The sequence below is a fragment of the Crotalus tigris genome, unplaced genomic scaffold (genome assembly GCF_016545835.1).
Source record: "Crotalus tigris isolate CLP2741 ecotype Arizona unplaced genomic scaffold, ASM1654583v1 scf7180000017916.3911339, whole genome shotgun sequence".
Classification (NCBI taxonomy): Eukaryota; Metazoa; Chordata; class Lepidosauria; order Squamata; family Viperidae; genus Crotalus; species Crotalus tigris.
This window is the reverse complement of record NW_024096718.1, coordinates 2,185,022-2,204,907: the sequence shown is the minus strand read 5'-3', so window position 1 is coordinate 2,204,907 and position 19,886 is coordinate 2,185,022. Positions and strand designations below refer to the sequence as shown.

At 35.4% G+C, this 19,886-nt stretch overlaps 1 protein-coding gene across 1 annotated transcript in view; it reads left to right on the top strand.

The window, feature by feature from the left end:
* Positions 1–19,886, top strand: part of TMEM19 (transmembrane protein 19) — a 61,302-nt gene that overhangs the window by 11,168 nt on the left and 30,248 nt on the right. The window contains exon 2 of the mRNA XM_039344470.1: positions 3,680–3,766. The gene's annotated coding sequence lies outside the window, so the exon portion shown is untranslated. The remainder of the gene's footprint in view (positions 1–3,679; positions 3,767–19,886) is intronic.

Sequence of the window (19,886 nt, the reverse complement as noted above, 5' to 3'; positions counted from 1 at the left end):
CCATATGTTTATCTGCCATACTCTTTCAAGTATACTAGTCCTATTTTTTTAAATAAAGCTTTAGCAATCCTTTAAAATAATATTGATATTTTCTTTGAAAGGAAAGTCTAATGCTTTTCAAAGATCATTAAATCTGTGCTGGTCAGGAGCCTGTCAAAGTCTTGAAAACACTATGGAAAGTACCAGTCAGACATTATTTCCACAGATAATTCTACAAAAGGAAGGTGTCTTGTGTTTTTTGCAGAACAAGCAACATGAGTATGGAGGCCAATTCATTTATAGACTAAAAGAGAAATGACTGCAGAAGGCCAAAGTGCCCATAGATAACTGTGCAGATTCCAACTTCAGCAATATTGGTTAATTATGTGAAATTATGTGTGTAGCACAAACTGTGTAGTAGAAGAGGGAAAATGCAACTTTAAACCTAAACCAGCTAGAATGACTTTAAAGTGTCTCAAGAGGCTGATACATAAAGATGAGGACACAAGGACATAGTAGAGAACAGCACTTATTGGGCATGTTCATGTCATGAATAAGGGGATGTGAAGATGTTGAATTTTGCTTGTTTGGGCAGGAAATTATTGCATTTAAAGACTGGATATATACATACTTACTTGATAGTACACTGAACTTCATGCAAATTATTTTTGAATAAATACAATATAAATTTCTTGTCAATTTCTGAAACGAACCTGGCTGAAGCCATCTGTTGTTCTGAGTTGCCACAGGTTGGGGGGGAAAGGGGGGAAGAAAACGACAGCTTTGCTAGACTAAACACGAAGCAGTCTTCCCACAGGAGCTGGAAGGTGGAGAGAAGAGGTTTTACGAAGCCCACCAATTGCTTTTATTGGGTAGCATGATCTATAGCATAGTAGAGGGGAGGCAACTGTCATATTTAGTTACATTGAATCCCTAAGGGAAATTTTAGAGTTGGTTTCAGTTTTGACCGTGCCAATATTATGAATCCAATAAACATGCACTTGAGAAAACTTCAAGCCTTGGAGTTCTGATTTATTTGGTTTCATTAGTTGGAACCTTGACATTAAACCAGGGGTCCCAAACTCCTGGTCTGTGGACCGGTACTGGCCACAGCATGCCAGCAACAGGTCCACACAAACAAGCAAAGCCCCATCCATGGGATGCAGGCAGCACACAAAACAACGCACCCTCCAGTCTGCAGAAAAAACTCTCTCCATGGATCCGGTCCCTGGTGTCCAAAAGGTTGGGGACCTCTGCATTAAACCAACCCTCCCTAAACTTTTTACTGCTCTAAGATAGAAGGCTATCGAGGAGCAATCTTCGGAGTCCTGAGCCCCACCCGCCTACTCAATTTTTTGGGAGGACGGTAAAGACTTAGGGAAGATTCCAAGATAGAGGAAAAGGGGGAGCAATGGCTAATCACGGCACAACTCCTGCAGATGGAAAGCAGACAGCTGCCCAGTCTGGGAACAGAGTTCCACCAGCTGGGGCTTACCGAAAATCCATGTGGACAAGTTTGACAGGCCAATGGTGAGGGAGGAAGCTTTAGCCGTCGGGGATCTCTACTGAGCAGAGGAAGATTTCTGGTACAGAAGGCTGCTGAGTTCCCCTTGGTCTCTTCCCACAGCTTTCTATCCCTTATGCCAGGGGTTCCTAACCAGGGGTGTGAGATGATATTCCAGGGGATGTGAAAACTTGGGTTTTCAAAATTATAGTGTATATGCATAATTTGTTGCCATTATTTCAAACTTTTGTAAGGGGAGCAAGAATATATCAGAAGCGTTCTAGAGGTGTGGGGTATAGAAAAGGTTGGGAGCTATTGAGCTGCAAGCCCAGTAGGGCAACCGAGAGGGTTTCAGAGATGGGTTCAACCTCAGCCACAGCTCCAGTACCAGCGGCATGACTGGTGTCCAGTGTACTGAGCTCCTCCATCCCCTGCAGACTCACTGCCAATCAGAGCCACCTTTGATGGAAATCCAGATAAACTGACGTTCTTCATGAACAGGTGTGAGCTCACCTAGATCACTACGCTCCTGCCTACCCTAACAAGAGGGTGATGGTGAATGCAGTGGCAACAAATCTAGAGGGGGAGGCTGCAGAATGGGCAACCAGTCTTTATGATGAAGACACACTGGAACCTGGAAACATAGACATTTTCCTGGAGGAGCTGAGGTCTAAGTTTGAAGACAAGTCCTAAGCTCTACAAACCAAAGTGGAAATATGCGACCTAAAGCAAAGGGGCCGACCGGCAAAGGAGTTTGTCCAAGAGTTCCGAAAAGTCACAGGCAGAATAAGGCAAGGAGCAGTTGCTAATCCACTGCTTCAAGGAGGGCTTGGACCACAACCTGTATCAGGCATGCATACCAGGGAATTCCTGAGCAAATCTGTGAGCACCGGATGGCAGTGACCCTAGACATTGAGCTTGAGCACTACAAGAAACCCAGCGCTCCTGAATTGAAGCCAAGGTGAAGCCAGGAAAGGCACCAGTTTGGAATTTTACAGTTGGTTTTACTTTTGATTGTGCCGATATTATGTATCCAATAAATATGTGCTTTGAGGAAATTTCAAGCCTTGGAGTTCTGATTTATTTGGTTTCATTAGTCAGAACCTTGATATTTCCCTTGTCTCTATTCAGCTATAGAAATAAACCAGTAACAATTCTTAGAACTCAATTTCTCATAAATCTTATGGATTTTCATCTATTAGATTACAATATATCTAGATTAATGGATTCTAGTTTTATGTTCTAGTTTTGTGCTGAATTTCATTAATAATTTTATTTCAATTTTTCTAAAATTGAACAATTTTCTCAAAATTTAAAAAATGGATAAAGAATAGTGTAATCAATTTTATGTTTCAAATTATGCCCTAGTTACTGTTTGCAGTGAAAGTGCCTTAAATCAGGGAAAACAGCCCTCTCAATGTCATTGGATGTCCATTCCCATTCCCATTCCTCTGACATTAGCTGGCTATATAGAAATTGAGATCAAACAGCATTTGGAATGCCATAGGTTTCCAGTCCTTGTTTTGAATAATTTTGGAAATGAAAACTGTCTTTTTTAATTGGATTTGTTTTGTTTTTTAAATAATAATTATAAATTGGCGTTTTAATACATTAACTAAGTTATATCACATTTGCTCAGCCATGTAACTGAAGAAAAACAGCAATTATGTATTACTCAATGATCCGTATCTCTAATTCTATGCATTTAGATGCAGTAATAAAACCTATGTGATATGACAAATTACCACTGCACCCGAATTTTGTGTGGCTTACTTTTGAAAAAACATTCAGAGTATGGAATGTCTGGTATGGTAGATCCTCCAGAAAATGTATAGAATTGGGTTACACAGACATGAAATGATGATGACAGTGGATAGTCCAGAATTCTGTTTCTGTGCCAATAAAATATGCTGGGTGGATCTCCAATTTCACAAGAGCAGAATGATGGAATAAATTATAGATATTACTTTGATGTGAAGCCTACATATTAGGGCACACCCTCTTTCGTCTTCCAGTGCTGTTTTGTCTTTTAAGGAAGTGAGTCATGAGAGAGAGCCTAGATTCTTTCACATAAAAGAAAGAACGTGAATGAAACAAATTTAGAGTGGGCGAAAGGGAAACCCAGATCATTTTTTCTATTCTATTAGAAATTATTGTTATTGACAACTTACAATGACACGTTTAACATTTTCCCAGGATTCCCAGTGGTGATTGTGAGATACATATTTCACTTGCATTCCATAGTTCTTGGATTTCAAAGCTGTGCAAGATTCTCAATAACAGGTAAGTAATATCAATTCTGATATTCTACATATTTATTTCTTCTATTTCAATCTATCTTTTAGATTTTACTTTCTACCTGTACCACTGTGAGAAAATATACAAAATTTTCTAGCTCAAATGAGGCATGTTTTCTTAATATAACTAGTGCAGTTAATATGCTGACATTGATATGTATAGCCAATAGTCATGAACGTATAGGTATTTGTACAACAGTCACATTTAAGACAATTTTATCCAAGGAATTTTAATTCAAATATTGGATTTCTATACATACCTCTTCAGAAGCCCTATTGAAATCAGCAAGGCTTACTGCCAAGTAATTGGGTAGAGATTTTTATTTATTTTTATTAATTATTAGCAACATTTATTTCACACAATACTTCATATGTTCCTTTTTTACATTTGATGTGTGCTATATTTCTCATGTTATAGGTGTATAGTCAAAATGCTTACCAATTAACGAACATGATTATGAGAAATAGAATGGAAAAGAAATAAATGAAAATAGAACTGGAGTTCAATTATGATGCTGAAGCTAGTGATAGAAATAGTAGCTTCCAACATGAATATATGGAATTGTAGAAAAGTGGTCTAAGATATTGCCAAAACTGTTATTAAACTGTCAGTAGTAGTGATGCAAGAAAATATAATCCACTAGCTTCCTAGGGAAAACAACTAACAGGAACAACTGCCTAGGTTCTTTTCTGGTTCTCATTGCATCTGGTAATTTTCTGATCAACGGCAGCTTGATTATTGCTGGACTCTTTAGAAGGTAAGCTTTGCATCAGGCATTCAGATATTTTGATTAGGAATAGGCTTTAAACTGTAATTGTTTATCAACTGTGCATTTTTATTGACCAGCTTTTTAGATTAATTATTCAATCTTTTAGGTTATGTGTTCTTGAATCTTGGGTTTCTCCTGCATAATCTCAAATATTTTATTGTTGAAAATGGAATCTTAAATGTTCTCTTCCCATCTTCAAGAAGAGCCAAGGTTTTGCAAAGTCTTGATATAGTATTTGGGTATTAGTTACTATATTAATCTTTACAAGGTATTTTCTTTATTGGTCTCCCATTTTTAATTTATGGGGATTGTACTATTTAAAAAGTATTTGGGTTAGGGGAATGTTATGTTTTTAAAAATAAATTCTTGGGCCAGCATTTATTATGAATTTATTTTTGTTATTGACAGGTTTCAACAAAGCCTGTAACAGTAATGTACATGTTAATGTGTCTGGCCAGAGGAGGCAAAAAGTTCAGGAAGAGTTTTGAAGTTCTGTGATAATGTTGATAGATGTAAGCTTAAAATAGGCAACCCAACATGTGATCAGAAAGAGGAGTCAGGACCATAAGAAGGAAAAAAAAATATTGAATCAATAGTAATGGGATAATTGCCAAGCAACAGTGACTACTATCAGAAATTTAACACTTTCAAGAAAAAAGTATAACTACTTTTGATATTCAAGAACTGGGTTTTTCAGGTCAAATCTGGGATTAATTTGAGGACATCCCAATAAATAGGCAGAAGTATTAGGGATGTTTGCTGTCTTGAGTTGACCAAAATATTTTTAAAAAGGGAGATGAAAATTATAATAATAAAGGACTCATGTGTGAGACAAACCATCATATTACATTACATTGCATTGCATCGCATTACATTTGTGTGTGTGTGTGTGTGTGTGTGTGTGTTTGTGTTTGTGTGTGTGTGTGTGTATACTGTCTTGATGTGGTTATGGGGCTTGTGTGCTCTGAGAAAGATGAGAGCCATGCCAGGGGTTCAACCATATTGGAAAGGTCTCATCTGAGGCAGATGAAGAGCGCCTCTCCCATAAACAACATGGTGAAATGTAATTTATAAAAACCCATTCCAGATCATTCATTATCTGAGTCAACAAAGACTGTGTTACATGTTGGAATAACTGGACATATGGTGAAAAATGAGTTACAGGACTTAGGACTGTTAGCTGAATATCTGGGGCCAGCAGCTGCAAAACTATTGGAAGAAAAGGTGTTTATCCATCACAAACTACAAAGATTGAAAACAAAGAAGTAATAATGTTATTTCAAGTCCAACGAGAGGATATCTGAAAAGAATGCTCCAGATGTGGCGAGAACATTCAGAATCTAAAATAACAGAATAGAGCTAACTGGTTAACATTGATTTATAATAATAAGTATTCACAGAAGCAGAATTGAAAGAACTGCAAAGGTCTACCTAGGGCAAAAAATTTGATGCCTTGCCAGAAGTAACAGATCTTAGAGATAAACTGGGGGGACTCAGCAGTAGAGGAAGCCAGCATAGCTATTGAATTGTTTTCATTCCCAAACCAGGCTCCCTCTCTTTTTGTCTTTACCTAAAAAAGAAAAAAAAACTCTCTAACTAAAAAAGAATTGAAACAATGAGACTATCTAGAACAGCACCAAAATAGCAGAAAAAGGTTGCCTGCATTGAAGCTTGTGCCAAAGAAACAGCTATTTTTTTTTCCCTTTCAATGACCCTGAAATCCCATGCACCAGTGTGGAGTTGGGGCAACTGAATGGAGGCGAGTGTTTACTGGCCAGATGCCCTTCCTGACACCTACACAGAGCTCACAGTAGATATTTTCTCTTTGCATCCAGAGAGAGAAATATCTGCTGCTACCTAGGATTGAACTCACAGTCTCCAGATTGTGAGGTGAGAACTCCACCTCTAGGCACCATACTGCTCCAAAGAAACAGCTAATACAAGTATTAAAAGATGCTAATACTGTAATATGAAATATAAATACAGGCTTACTGCAAGAAATAAATCAACTAATGAATAGAATGGCTGTAGTTATAACTGAACATCTTGGACACAAAATCAAAAAAGAAAAAAAAGCCAAACAATGCCCCACCAAAATGGAAGATCAGGCTGGAAAATAAGCTAAGTATGCTAAGAGCAGAAGCAAGCAAATTAAGATCAATGAAAGAAAAGAAACTGACAAAGAATACCTAATTAATAGAAATAGTTGAGAAACAGCCAAGAAATATCAAGAATTGGTTAGCACCAGATGAAGATAAATTGCATAGTTTTTGGTTGAAACATCTGACTGGTCTATATACCCACTCATTGCCAAGGAGTTTAATAATATACTGAGAGGATGTGAAATTGAAGATTGGTTAACGTCTGGTAAAACCTATCTGATAATGAATGATCCTACAAAGGGGGCAGTACCAGGAAATAAAAGGCCAATTACCTGCTTACCAACAACTTTCAAATTGATATCTGGTATGATAGCTGATGCAGTCCAACGGTGTCTACTATAGTTGAAAACAAACTCTTTCCACTTGAGTAGAAAAGAAACTGCCCCAATAGCATCAGAAGCATTGTGCAAAGATCAATGGCACAATGGAAGAGAGTTGTTAGTCAGTGGTGATAGAATGAGAGAGATTAATATCAAGAGGAGTCTTTCAAGGTGACTCACTATTAGCATTCCCGTTTAGTCATTGCACTGGTTCATCTGTCAACAATACTGAACAAGTCAGGCTATGTCTAGCAAACATCAAAAACATCTGCCAGGTTATCCCACCTCCTTTACATAGATGATCTAAAGCTATATGGAAGTATTCTATTGTGAAACAGAATCACTACTCCAAAATAACACATCATTATAAATACCTGGGCATCTTTCAGGCTGACAGCATCAAGCACATTGTAGTCAAGAAGGTTGGATACATTATTAGAGTCCAAGCTCAGTGATGGAAATATCATCAAGGCAATTAATACCTAGGCAATTCCAGTCTCTAGATACGTAGCTGGAATAGTGAACTGGAGCCAAGCCAAGCCAAAAGCCCTGAATAGGAAGATCAGAAAAATGACAATGATTCATGCCTTTCATCCACACAGTGAGGTTAACAGATTCTACTTACCAAAGAGAATAGATGAGCATGGAATATTGCAAGTACACTAGACAGCTGAAGAAGAAAAAAGGGCATTGGAAGAGTATCTGAAGGACAGTGAAGAAAATACACTGAACCTAGTACACCATTAAGGTTTCTTGAATACCCGAGAGACTAAACTAGCCTACAAGAAAGATCAAATGAAGCATAGAAAAGAGAAATAGCAAGGTATAGTATTACATGACCACTACATTAAAAAAAAAACCTAGCAGACAAAGCAGATACCAACAAGACCTGGCAATGGTAATAGCAAGAAAACTGAAAAAAGAGACAGAGGGGTTAATTCTGGCTGCACATAAGCAACCCTTGAGAACCAATGCATATAAATGCAGAATTGAGAAGACAACAATATATGTGATTTCTGCAAAGAAGCTAAAGAACAGTGGACCACCTGGTTAGCAGCTGCAAGATCGCAGATTCACTACAAGCAATGGCATGACAAAATACCAATAATGGTGCCTTGGAAGATCTGCAAGAAATACCATTTGCCTGCAAACAAGAACTGCTGAAAATATAAAGTAGACAAAGTAACAGAAAATGAAGAAGTTCTGGGACTTTAGAACTCAAATGGAAAAGCAACTGTCACATAATACCCGAGACATAACAATTGTTAACGAAGTCAAAGTTGTCTGGATAGTGGATGTTACAGTACCTGGAGACAGTAGAATAGAGGAGAAAGAACTGGAGAAGAATAACAAATACAAAGACTTGGAAATATACTGTAGGTAGAATGGCTGTGGCAAAAGGAAGCAAAAATAGTACCAACAGTAATCGGGGCCTTGGGTGCAATCTCAAAACTTCTATCAGTATTGACAAAATCCCCACCAGTCAACTGCAAAAGCAGCTTTATTTGGAACAGCTCACATCCTGCAATGATACCTTTAACACCATCAAACATCAGTATCTGCCTATCTCAGATCCTTAGGAAGAACTTGATAGTGGATAAAAGCGCCATCCAGCTTAAATAGCTGGCTGACTGTGCAACCAACTATAATAACAATAATGCTTAAACAATCCAATCCAGCATGTCAATAGTACAAAAATAATCATTATATGACTGAACATTTTATGAATGCTAAACATTGAGTTCACCCAATATAGCTTTGTTATTGCTTAGAATTAAGTTCCTAGAGCTGCTTTGGTAATGCATCATTCTACTCTACTTTCAGTTTATGCTTTTATATCTTTTTTTTTTAATTAAAATTTTTTAAGATTTTACAATAAAAACCCCTTCCCCAATCCCACCCAACCCACCCCAAAACCCTCCCCCATTCTTCCCAGAGCTGAATACAGGCTTAACTAGAATTTAAAAGATAAAATGTTTTAAACCCAAATAAACCTTAAACAAATATAATTATACTCAATAAACAAATTGTAAAATACTTTAACTCCATTATATATAAAAAAACAGAAAGAGGAAAGAAAGAAAAAAGAAAAAAAAAGAAAAGAAAAAAAATAAAAAATTAAAGAATAATAATAATTACACTTCTAAATAATATCTTGAACTTTAAATATAAATTATTCGAAAGCTAGATGATATTTTCTTATATCATACTTATATTGTATAAAATTTATCCATCTTTTCCACACCAAGAGATACTTCTCTTGCGATTGATCTTTCAAGAAAGCTGAAATTTTTGCCATTTCTGCTAAATAAGAAACTTTGAAAAACCATTCTTGCAGAGTAGGCAAAGATTCCTTCTTCCAATATTGCCCTATTAACAACCTAGCCGCAGTAATTAAATTTAACATTAAAATAATCTCTTTGTCATCACAATCCGAAACAATACCCAACAAAAACAATTATGGAGTAAATTTTATCCTTCTTTTAAAAATTCTTTGAATATTCCACCATACCTTAATCCAAAAAGCTTTTATATTTTTACATGACCACCAAATATGATAATAAGTGGCATCCAAGCAACCACATCTCCAACATTTGGGCTGTAGGTTTGAATACATACGAGACATTTTTTGTGGATCAAGGTGCCATCTATAAAACATTTTAGAAAAATTTTCCCGTAAGTTTTGGGCTTGCGTAAATTTAACATTCCTCACCCAAATAATCTCCCATGTGTCTAACAGGATCGGTTCATCAAAATTTTGTGCCCACTTAACCATACAATCTTTAACTAACTCTGCTTCTGAATCCAATTCCACTAACACACCATAAATTCTTTTAATATGGGTTTGACTTTGATCTCTAATTTGTTTTAACAAATTCTCATCCTCTCTAAGCAAGCCCACATTATGATCTATCTTCCACCTTACCAATAGTTGTCTATACTGAAACCATGAATAAATAATATTTTCTTGTGCTAATTCATCCGTAGATTTTAATTGCCAATTTTTACCATCCCACTTAAGTAATTGTGTATAAGAAATAGTATCCATCTTAACTCCTCTCCTTATTCCTTCTATTGCATGCCATGGAATAGCCCATAATGGAATTCTTGAATCACTTCTGTAATATTTCTTCCAAACCCGAAGTAAAGAAGTTCTTAAGATATGAGATTTAAAAACCCTATCAACCTTTTTATTATAAATTAAATAGGCATGCCATCCAAAAAGTATTATTTGTATTTGTATTTAATTTTATTTATATGCCGCCCAATCCCAAAGGACTCAGGGTGGCGTACAGAGTTAAAACAATCATAAAACAATAAAATAATACAGTCATACCGCGAGTCCGATCATATCCTGCCCCCCCCCCGGGAACATCAGCCCCAGGCCTGCTGGAACAGGAGAGTTTTAACGGCTTTCTTAAAGGCTGGCAGGGTGGGAGTAGTTCGAACCTCGGGGGGAAGTTGATTCCACCAGGTCGGAGCCAAGTAAATCCCATCCCTCCAAAAGGAGTATATCTACATTTGTTAAGTTAACCCAATCACTGATTAATGTTAAAACCACGGCATCATAATACAATTTCAGATTCGGTACCTTGAGTCCACCTCTCTCTCGTATATCTTGTATAATTTTAAGTTTTACTCTTGTTTTTTCCCTGCCCAGATAAATTTATTGATACCTTTCTGCCACTCATCTAAATTTGCTTCTTTCTTTAAAATAGGTATCATTTGAAATAAGAAAAGAAATTTTGGCAGAACATTCATTTTAATCGCTGCAATTCTTCCCAAGAGGGACAATTGCAGCTTTTTCCAATTGTCCAAATCCTTTTGTATTTTAACCCACAGCATTTCATAATTATTTTTATATAGTTTTGCATTGGAAGCAGATAAAATGACCCCCAAATATTTTACCTTATTAACAACCTCAAAGCCTGTCAATCTAACCAAGGTCTCCTTATCCAAGTTGGTCATATTCTTAGGCAATATTTTAGTCTTATTATTATTAATTTTAAAACTGAAACTTGTCCATACTGATTTATCAATTGTAACAACTCCATTACGAAATGAGTTGGTTGAGATAAAGTAACAACCAGATCATCTGCAAAAGCCCTTAATTTATATTCTTTTTTATTAATTTCTATTCCTTTTATTTTCGATGATTCCCGAATTTTGATCAATAAAATTTCCAAAGTTAAAACAAACAGCAATGGGGACAATGGACAACCCTGTCTAGTCCCCTTTTCAATTGGGAATACCTCTGACAAGCCTCCATTAACTATAAGTTGTGCCGTTTGTTTTTGATAAATGGCTCGAAGAGCCTGTAAAATTTTATCTCCAAAGTTCATTTCCTCAACCAATCTTAACATAAATTGCCAATTTAATTGATCAAAAGCTTTTTCAGCATCTAAAAATATCAATCCTGCAGAGATTTGGTTGTTCTTATCCAGATATTCTATTAAGTTAATAATTTGTCTAACATTATTTTTCATATACCTTCCAGTTATAAAGCCAGTTTGATCCATATGTATTAATTGATTCAACACAATCATAAATCTATTAGCTAAAATTTTCAAAAAAATCTTATAATCTACATTCAAAAGAGATATAGGTCTATAATTCTTTGGTAGAGTAAGATCTTGATCTTCTTTTGGAATCAAAGATATAAAAGCTGTCCCCCAAGACAAGGGGGTCTCTAAACCCTGTAACGTATTATTAAAAAGTTCCCTTAGAGGTTCTATCAATTCATCTATCAAAGTCTTATAATAAATTGATGTCAATCCATCAGTACCAGGTGCTTTACCTAACTTTAATTCTTTAATTGCTGTCACAATTTCCTCTATAGTAATCAATCCATTAATTTCTTGTTTCTGATCTTCTGTTAATTTAGGAAAATGAGCATCTTGTAGATATTTGTCTATATCTGAAGCCTGTACTTTCCTACCCATATATAATTTTTTATAATAATCTAAAAAAGATTTCTTAATCAATTCCTTCTGGAATACCAATTTACCATTATAATTTATTTTATCTATAATTCTCAACTTCTGCTTCTTTCGCAATTGATAAGCCAGCCATCTCCCTGGTTTATTAGCATTACAAAATGTGTATGTTTCATATACAATAAATTAGTTGCAGTCTGATCTGCCATTAACATATTAAATTGCGATTTAAGCAATTTTATGGATTCCTTAACATTCTCATCTGTAGGATTCGAAATTAAAATTTTTTCTTTTAATTTAATCTCATCTTCCAACTCCTTACGTTTCTGCAGCTGTTTCTGTCTATAAGCCTTATTCATTTGTATCAAAACCCCACGCATGTAAGCTTTACTTGCATCCCATACCATTGACATTGAAGTTCCCTTATGCATATTTAAAGCAAAATATTCCTTTAAGTGCTCTTTAAGTTTCTGAACATTCATTTCTTGTCTAAACAAGTTTTCATTCAACCTCCAAGATCTCCTCTCCTCTTTTTCAGTAACCAATTCCATCCACACTGGACTATGATCTGTCAGTGTCCTTGGAAATATCTTTACATTCTTTACCCTAAAATATAAATCCGTTGTAATCAGAAAAAAGTCAATTCTTGAAAAAGATTGATGTCTGTCCGAAAAAAAGGTGAAGTCTCTCTCTTCCAAATTATGTTCTCGCCAATAATCTCACAACTCCCAGTCCTCTTTCAAATCAAAAAAGGCCTTAGGTAATTTGGCCTGTTTAAAAGAAGTAGAAAGTCCTTTTTTATCTCTATATGTATCTAAAACTCCATTCCAATCTCCCATTAATATAACGGATCTATAATCCAATAAAATCAGTTTTTGATGTAACAACCTATAAAATTGTTCCTGTTGTTGATTTGGTGCATACAATCCTATTATAATATTTTCTTACCATACAATCCCACTTCAATCATAACATATCTCCCTTGAGGATCAGAATCTACTAAACAAGCTGATAAATTTTGCTTAACATAGATAACTACACCCCCTTTTTCCCCAAGAGCAAAGGATACAAAATGAGATCCCAATCGAGCATTAAATAAATATTTTTGATCCCTAGAGATAATATGCGTTTCCTGCAAACAAATAATATCATTATTATGTTGCTTCAAATAGTGAAATATTTTCTTTCTCTTCTGAGGGGAATTAAGGCCATTAGCATTCCATGTCAGGAGCTTTACCATCTCCCTCATCCAAAAGCCTGGAGAAGACTACTTGAAGATCTGCCATTGAAGATTGTACCGAAGATCTCTTAGGTCTTGCTCCTCCCACAGGCTCAGAAACAAATTCTTGTGGAACTTCTTTAACATCTTTCTTCTGTTGTTCCTTTTCCTTATGTCTGTGCGCTGCCCGAGTCATTCTTTGCTCTTTCATCTCAGCTTGTTGAAACCACTCAGCCTGTGATTTCCCAGCTTTCATCAATACAGCTTCTTCAGACTGCTGTTCAACCCTCTTCCCATCCAAGACTTTAAACATTTTAGGTGGTGATGAGCGTGCTCCCAGGACCAAAGTATAAAACTCCTTTGCTTTAAAAACAGTATTAAGTCTATAATGTGTCCCCGCATGGCTCACCACTATTCCAATCGGAATATCCCATCTGAATGGCATCTGCCTTTTTTTAAGTTCATCTCCTAAGAAAGCAAACTCTTTTCTTCTTCTTAAAATTTTAGATGGGATCTCCTTTAAAATTATAACATCTTGTGCAGCAATCTGAAACCTCTTATTGTAAAAAGCTTGTATGATTTCATTGCGCAAAGATCTTTTCCCGAAGTAAATTACCACATCTCTTGGCAGGTTTCTTTGCTTTGCAACCCAGGAGTTAACTCTAAATATTTTTTCAATTTCTCTGGATATTTCCTCTTTTTCTCTGCCCAAGACCACAGCAAAATCATTTACTATCATCTCTCTCAGGTCTTGTTGCATATCCTCTCTCAGACCTCTGATTCTTAAAGCAAATTCCATCTCTCTATATTGAGACATAACAATTTCATCTTGTGAAATTTCCACCTTTTTTTCCATTCCTTCAAATTTTTCCTCCAACACCTCCACTTTATCTGCAACTTCTTCAACTCGAGAATCCAGTTTTTCAACCACAGAAGCAAGTCCTTTTAAAGCCAAAACTATATCTTGCCTCAAAATACTATTATTCTCCACTAAAAGCTCTTTCACTTCACCTCTAATTTGAGATATAGCATTTCCCATTATATCTTGCATATCTTTTACCGTTATTGATTGCAGAGGAGGAGAAGATGGTGGTGTGGCTTTAGGTTGTTGTGCTGGTAGTATCACAGGAGAAGAAGCCACCTTGAGTACTGTAGAAGTCACTTGACACTTTGAAGCCATCTTCAAAGATTTATTTCTTCTTTCCTCCTTCTTGAGAAAAAGAATACAAAAAATACAAAAAAAAAAATCCCTTAAAAAAGTAACGAAAAAAAGTTAAGCAGAGAGGGAAAATAATCCTCCTAAAATCAAATCCACCTTCAGAAAATCATTATAAGTAATCAAATCCATTCCGTTCCGTTCCGATCGCTTAAAAAGAAAAAAGCCTGTCAATCGCCATTTTACTTTCCCTCTCGGCGAAAAAAAAAAGAAGAAAAAAGGGAATAAAAGTAAATCTTTAAACTTAAAGTCCAAATAGAATAAAAAAAATAAAATAAAATCCTCTATTCAGCTCTGTCTGCTTTTAAAAGTGGGAGCGGCGTCTTGCTTTGTCCCTAGAGACAAAGACAGCTGAGAAGCGGAGACAGTCTGAACTCCGTGGGAGCACTCTTTTCACCCCCAAAGAAAAATTCTGGGGGGGGGTTTCAGAGGCTCTACCACTATTCAGATGATACTCCCCTCCCTCCCTTTGCCCGGGAAGGAGGTTTTGAACCGCAGAACAGCTGATGCCTGCTGTTCTCAGCGGTTCTAACACTTTCTCAGGAGGACGGCTACAATGTAGCCGCCATCGCCAGTGCAAATCCACCGGAAGTCATGCTTTTATATCAATATAAAAATTATCACTGGAATTTTCATCATAATGTAACTTCTGCACATTATTTTTACTATACTGTATACCTATAGCATATTTATTTACAACCAGATCTTAATCTTTTAGGCTCCTGTTTTCTGTGTAGATTTTCATTCATATCTGCAAAAGTACCACTATTAGCACATAATTAGCCATTTTAAAAGTTCACAGCTTTTATCATGATCACTATTATTATTTAGATATAGAAGGCTACCCAGTTCCAAAATTACCTTCGATGGAAGTGCCTACCCTCCATAGCATTCACATGTAGCACCCACCTGACTGATCTCCATAGCGCCAACCTGCTTGTAGCTCTCAACTGCCAGTCTGCTTTCCTGAGGCACGATCTTAGCACCTCTTCCTATATTGTGGTCATGTAAGATTCTCACTTAACAATGGCAACAGGGACTGCCAGGCTTGCTGTCACTAAGCGATACAGTTGCATTGTGCTTTATGACCGTATTGCTTAGCAATTGAAATTCCAATCCCATTTATCACCCTAATTCAAGAGGTATCTGTAGTTACATTCAAATCACCAGGAAACACAGATTCCATGGAACTTTAATGGTATGCTTCAAAAATGGTATGCTTCAATATAGGATATTATTGCTTTGACACTAAACATGTTTGTAAGCTAATGATATGACTAAGAAAGACAAATCTAATCAGGAGATGTTTATGTATAGAATAAATGTTTCACTGAACTGAAACATTAACCACACTGTCCTGGATTTACAAGACAGCTAAAATGCTATTGATAGTTTGGGATGGAATGTGCTAGGGAAACCACTTCCAGGGTGTTTTGCATTGGCATAATTGAGGTGTATTCAGATTTAAGTAATAATGGTTTACCAGAGGACATGGAGCCATATATTAATCTGAGTGATGAGTGGAACATTAATGATTTCTAAATAATTGTTTACTTAGCTATACCACCAACTGTAGTTGACAAAGCAGCCAAATTCTTAAGCACTAATGTTTGCAAAAACCCTCTTGAACATAAAAAACAAAGTATAAAGTCTTTTAATAAAAATTTATAATACAATCCTATAGTTGTCCATTTAGAAAAAGGGGTATGAAGAGGGTAGAGGGAAATCCATCTTCCTGCCTGCAGCAGTGCCACCTTTGAAATGAAATCCCATTTTGGCTTTGCAGGAGAGAGCAGGCCACAAAAGTATCTGCCTGACTAATTTCAAGTGGTCCTTTCCTTAGTTCTCGTGAAGACCAGTTGATTGATTATGTCCCATCAAGTCATTTTCAATCCCTAGGAACTACATAGATTTTCTTCATGATGATTTAACCCTAAACTGTTTTTTCAAGTCTCCAAACTCTGCATTCATCAGCACTGTAACTGAATAAAAACCTATAAGCATAGTTATGGGTTTCTTCTGAAAAAATGGTAGGCTAGTCTTTAAACATGGGTTTAATGTTCTGAAAAAGTGCTGGTTCTATCTTCTGTCACATATAACCAAGAACAGAATGAAACCCTAATTGTCTAGAGATCTGTAATTTACTGAGCACAGGTGTACAGCAGCACAATTGTTTTCAGAAATAGCCTGACCAACAGGTTACAGGTGCAAAGGAGAGATTGCAAAAATCACTGGGAGAGTTCCTAATTGCTTTACTCTACATCTTCTTATGCCTGAGCATATGACTTGAACCAGACAAGTTAGTTAAACCTGTGTTCTAATCATCCATCTAAGTTCACCCCATCCTGCAATCTCCCACATTATAAAAAGAGATTGGTGGTTGCTTTCCTCCATCAGGATGACATATGGCAGAAAGATCTGAGATAGCCACAAATCCTAACTTGCCTGTGTTGTTACTGTGGCAAAATAGATATCAACAATGAAAGCACACAGTATATGCCAATATGAATTTTTTGCCAGCTCAAAGACTAATAGACTTTATGGTGAGGGACAGCTCTTAGCAATATCCCTATGGATATTTTTATATAACAAAAATAAGGATTGCAGTAAGTGAAATATCAGTATCTATATACTTTTAAAAAAATATAACCAAGCCAATGTAATCTTCATTAAGAGAGCCAACACACACTTTCTTTTTTACTGAAGTAATCTTTCATTTTCTAATAGAAAAGATCATGACTTTGTGCTCTTTAGGTTTTAAATTAAGGTTCTGTTTCAAACCTTCTGGACTGATTTGATTGTTATTGTTAGCACTGACACAAATATTTTCAGCCATATTTTCAGCCATATTGATGGTTTTAATCACGGATTTCAGCTCCTTGAATAAATTGACCAGAATTATAGCCTTAAATTTTTACTTTATAAATAGTTGTTATAAATGTATCTAATTTTGAACAATGAAAAGGTTAAGTGCAAACCTATGTTAAAACAATATAGCCTCAAGCCTATGAAAAAGATAGAAGAATTTGGAGAAGTGGCAGGACTGAAAATAAATAGAGAAAAGACCAAAGTGATAACTAAAAATCTTACAGATAAAGAAAAATATCAATTGTCAGAAAAAACAGACCTTCAAATAGTTAAGAAAATCAAATACTTGGGGATATATTTAACAGTAAGATGTGCAACAATAAAAGAAGACAACCACGTAAAATTATTAAAACAAATAAAATTAGACCTGGAAAAATGGAAAAATCTACAACTAGGGAGAATAGCAACGGTGAAGGTTAAAAATTTAGCAAAACTACTCTTTTTATTTCAAACAATACCCATAAAACTGGGGAAACATTTTTTTGATGAATTAAATACACTGATTTTGAAATTTATTTGGCAAGGAAAAAAAGCTAGAATTAGATTGAAAATGCTACAAGAAGCAAAAGAAAATGGAGGATTTGGCCTGCCAGATTGGGCTTTATATTATCAAGCATCTGTATTAACTTGGTTAAAAGAATGGATAACTCTTAGAGATAAAAGTTTACTATACCTAGAGGGGCATGACCTACAACTCGGATGGCATGCCTTCTTATGGTATGGGAAGAATAAAATACATAGATACTTTCAAAACCACTACATAAGAAACACACTTCTTCTAGAATGGGAAAAAGTAAAAGCGAAAATCTACATGGAAATGCCTGGATGGCTTTCAACAATGGAAGCGTTTGTTCACCCAAACTTAATTAACTATGAGAAAATTGTGACCTATAAAGACATTTTGAATACTGAAGGGAAACTAAAACTAGACAAGAACTGAAAGAACAGGGCATTGATCTATCATGGTGGCCACATTTGCAAATTCAAATGAGATATGAAAAATATCTGGATTTTATAAAGAACAGATAGAATTTGATCAGATATTATTGACATCAGATGAAAAATTGATTAAGAAACTCTATAAGTATATGTTAAGTTTAAAGATGGAAGAGGAACAAGTTAAAGAAACAATGAAAACATGGGCAAAAAGCTTTGGGCATAACATAGAGCTAGAAAACTGGCAAACACTTTGGGAAAGAAATTCTAAAATAGCAAAGGCGGTGACTTACAAAGAAAACCTATAAAAATGTTCTACAGATGGCCTTTAACACTTGTTAGGTTAGCGAAAATGTTTAAAAATATGTCTAGCAATTGTTGGAAATGTAGACAAAAACCAGGTACATACTATCATCTTTGGTGGACATGTCCTTAAGCCAAAAGATTTTGGTCAAAAATACATATATGGTTAGAGAAAATGACAAGCAAACACATAGATTTTAAGCCAGAATTATTTTTGTTAGGCATAATTGTAGGAAATTATAAGAAGGAATGTGTATATTTAATGTTACATGTATTAACTGCAGCGAGAATTGTATTTGCCCAACATTGGAAGGATGGAGAATTACCAGCGGAAGAAGAGATAATTAAGAAAATTTTAGATTGTGCAGAAATGGACAGACTTATATTGAAAATGAAGGAGAAAGAAGATTCAGATTACTTTAGAACATGGGATATATTTTATTAATGGCTAGAAAAATGAGGTAGAGAGAAAGGAGTTTAACATATATTTGTAAATTAAACATTGGAACCCAGACAATATATTGCTGCTAAAATGTTAAGGATTTGTGACTATAAAAATTAATAAAATATTTTTTAAAATATAGTTTTTTATATATTTTTGACAGTTTATCCAGTATTAAATACCAATAGTACATCATTTCATAAAACATTTCTTTTAAGCTATAATTTAATGTAAATTTTTGTCCATGTGTTTTCCCATTGTTTAAGCATTATACCCAAAATTCTTTGCCCATTGGATCATGCAATATTTTACATATTCAGTCTCCAAATTCAATTTTAACAGTAGTTTATAAATCTTGCAATAATGCTTTCATCATTACCACACAGTACAATTTCCAATTCATTTTTTACAAAGTCAAATCAATAACTTTTCTTATCTAATTTAAACCTTTCAATTGTAAATATGTAAACTAGTGACAGATACATTCTTCTGATTCCAGTTCTTCTTTGGATTTAAGGGTAGGTTAACCTTGATTAAAAAGTATTATTTGACCATAGGTCCACTAGTCTGGCCTCGCCATCATTTCTTTTCTAAAAGAGGCTACCTGAGGTGACACCTGAAGAGGTACTTTTGCAGAGATTATTTTATATTTGTTCCAAACCCTTAGGATGGCAGTGATTGTTAAAACCAACATTTATTTTAACCTTGTCATACCATAGGTAGGTGTGCCATCCAAATCTTAGTCATACCCCTCTAATTCAAGTGGTCTATTGTTTTCAAGTCGCCCACTCTTTTATCCAGACCAAACAGGCATCACAGTACAATTTCAAATCTGATAAACCCAAAACGTTTTCTTTAGGATGAAGTTTATATCTTTATCTTGGTGTTTTTTTCTTGCCATATAAATTTGGAAATATCCATTTGCCATTGATT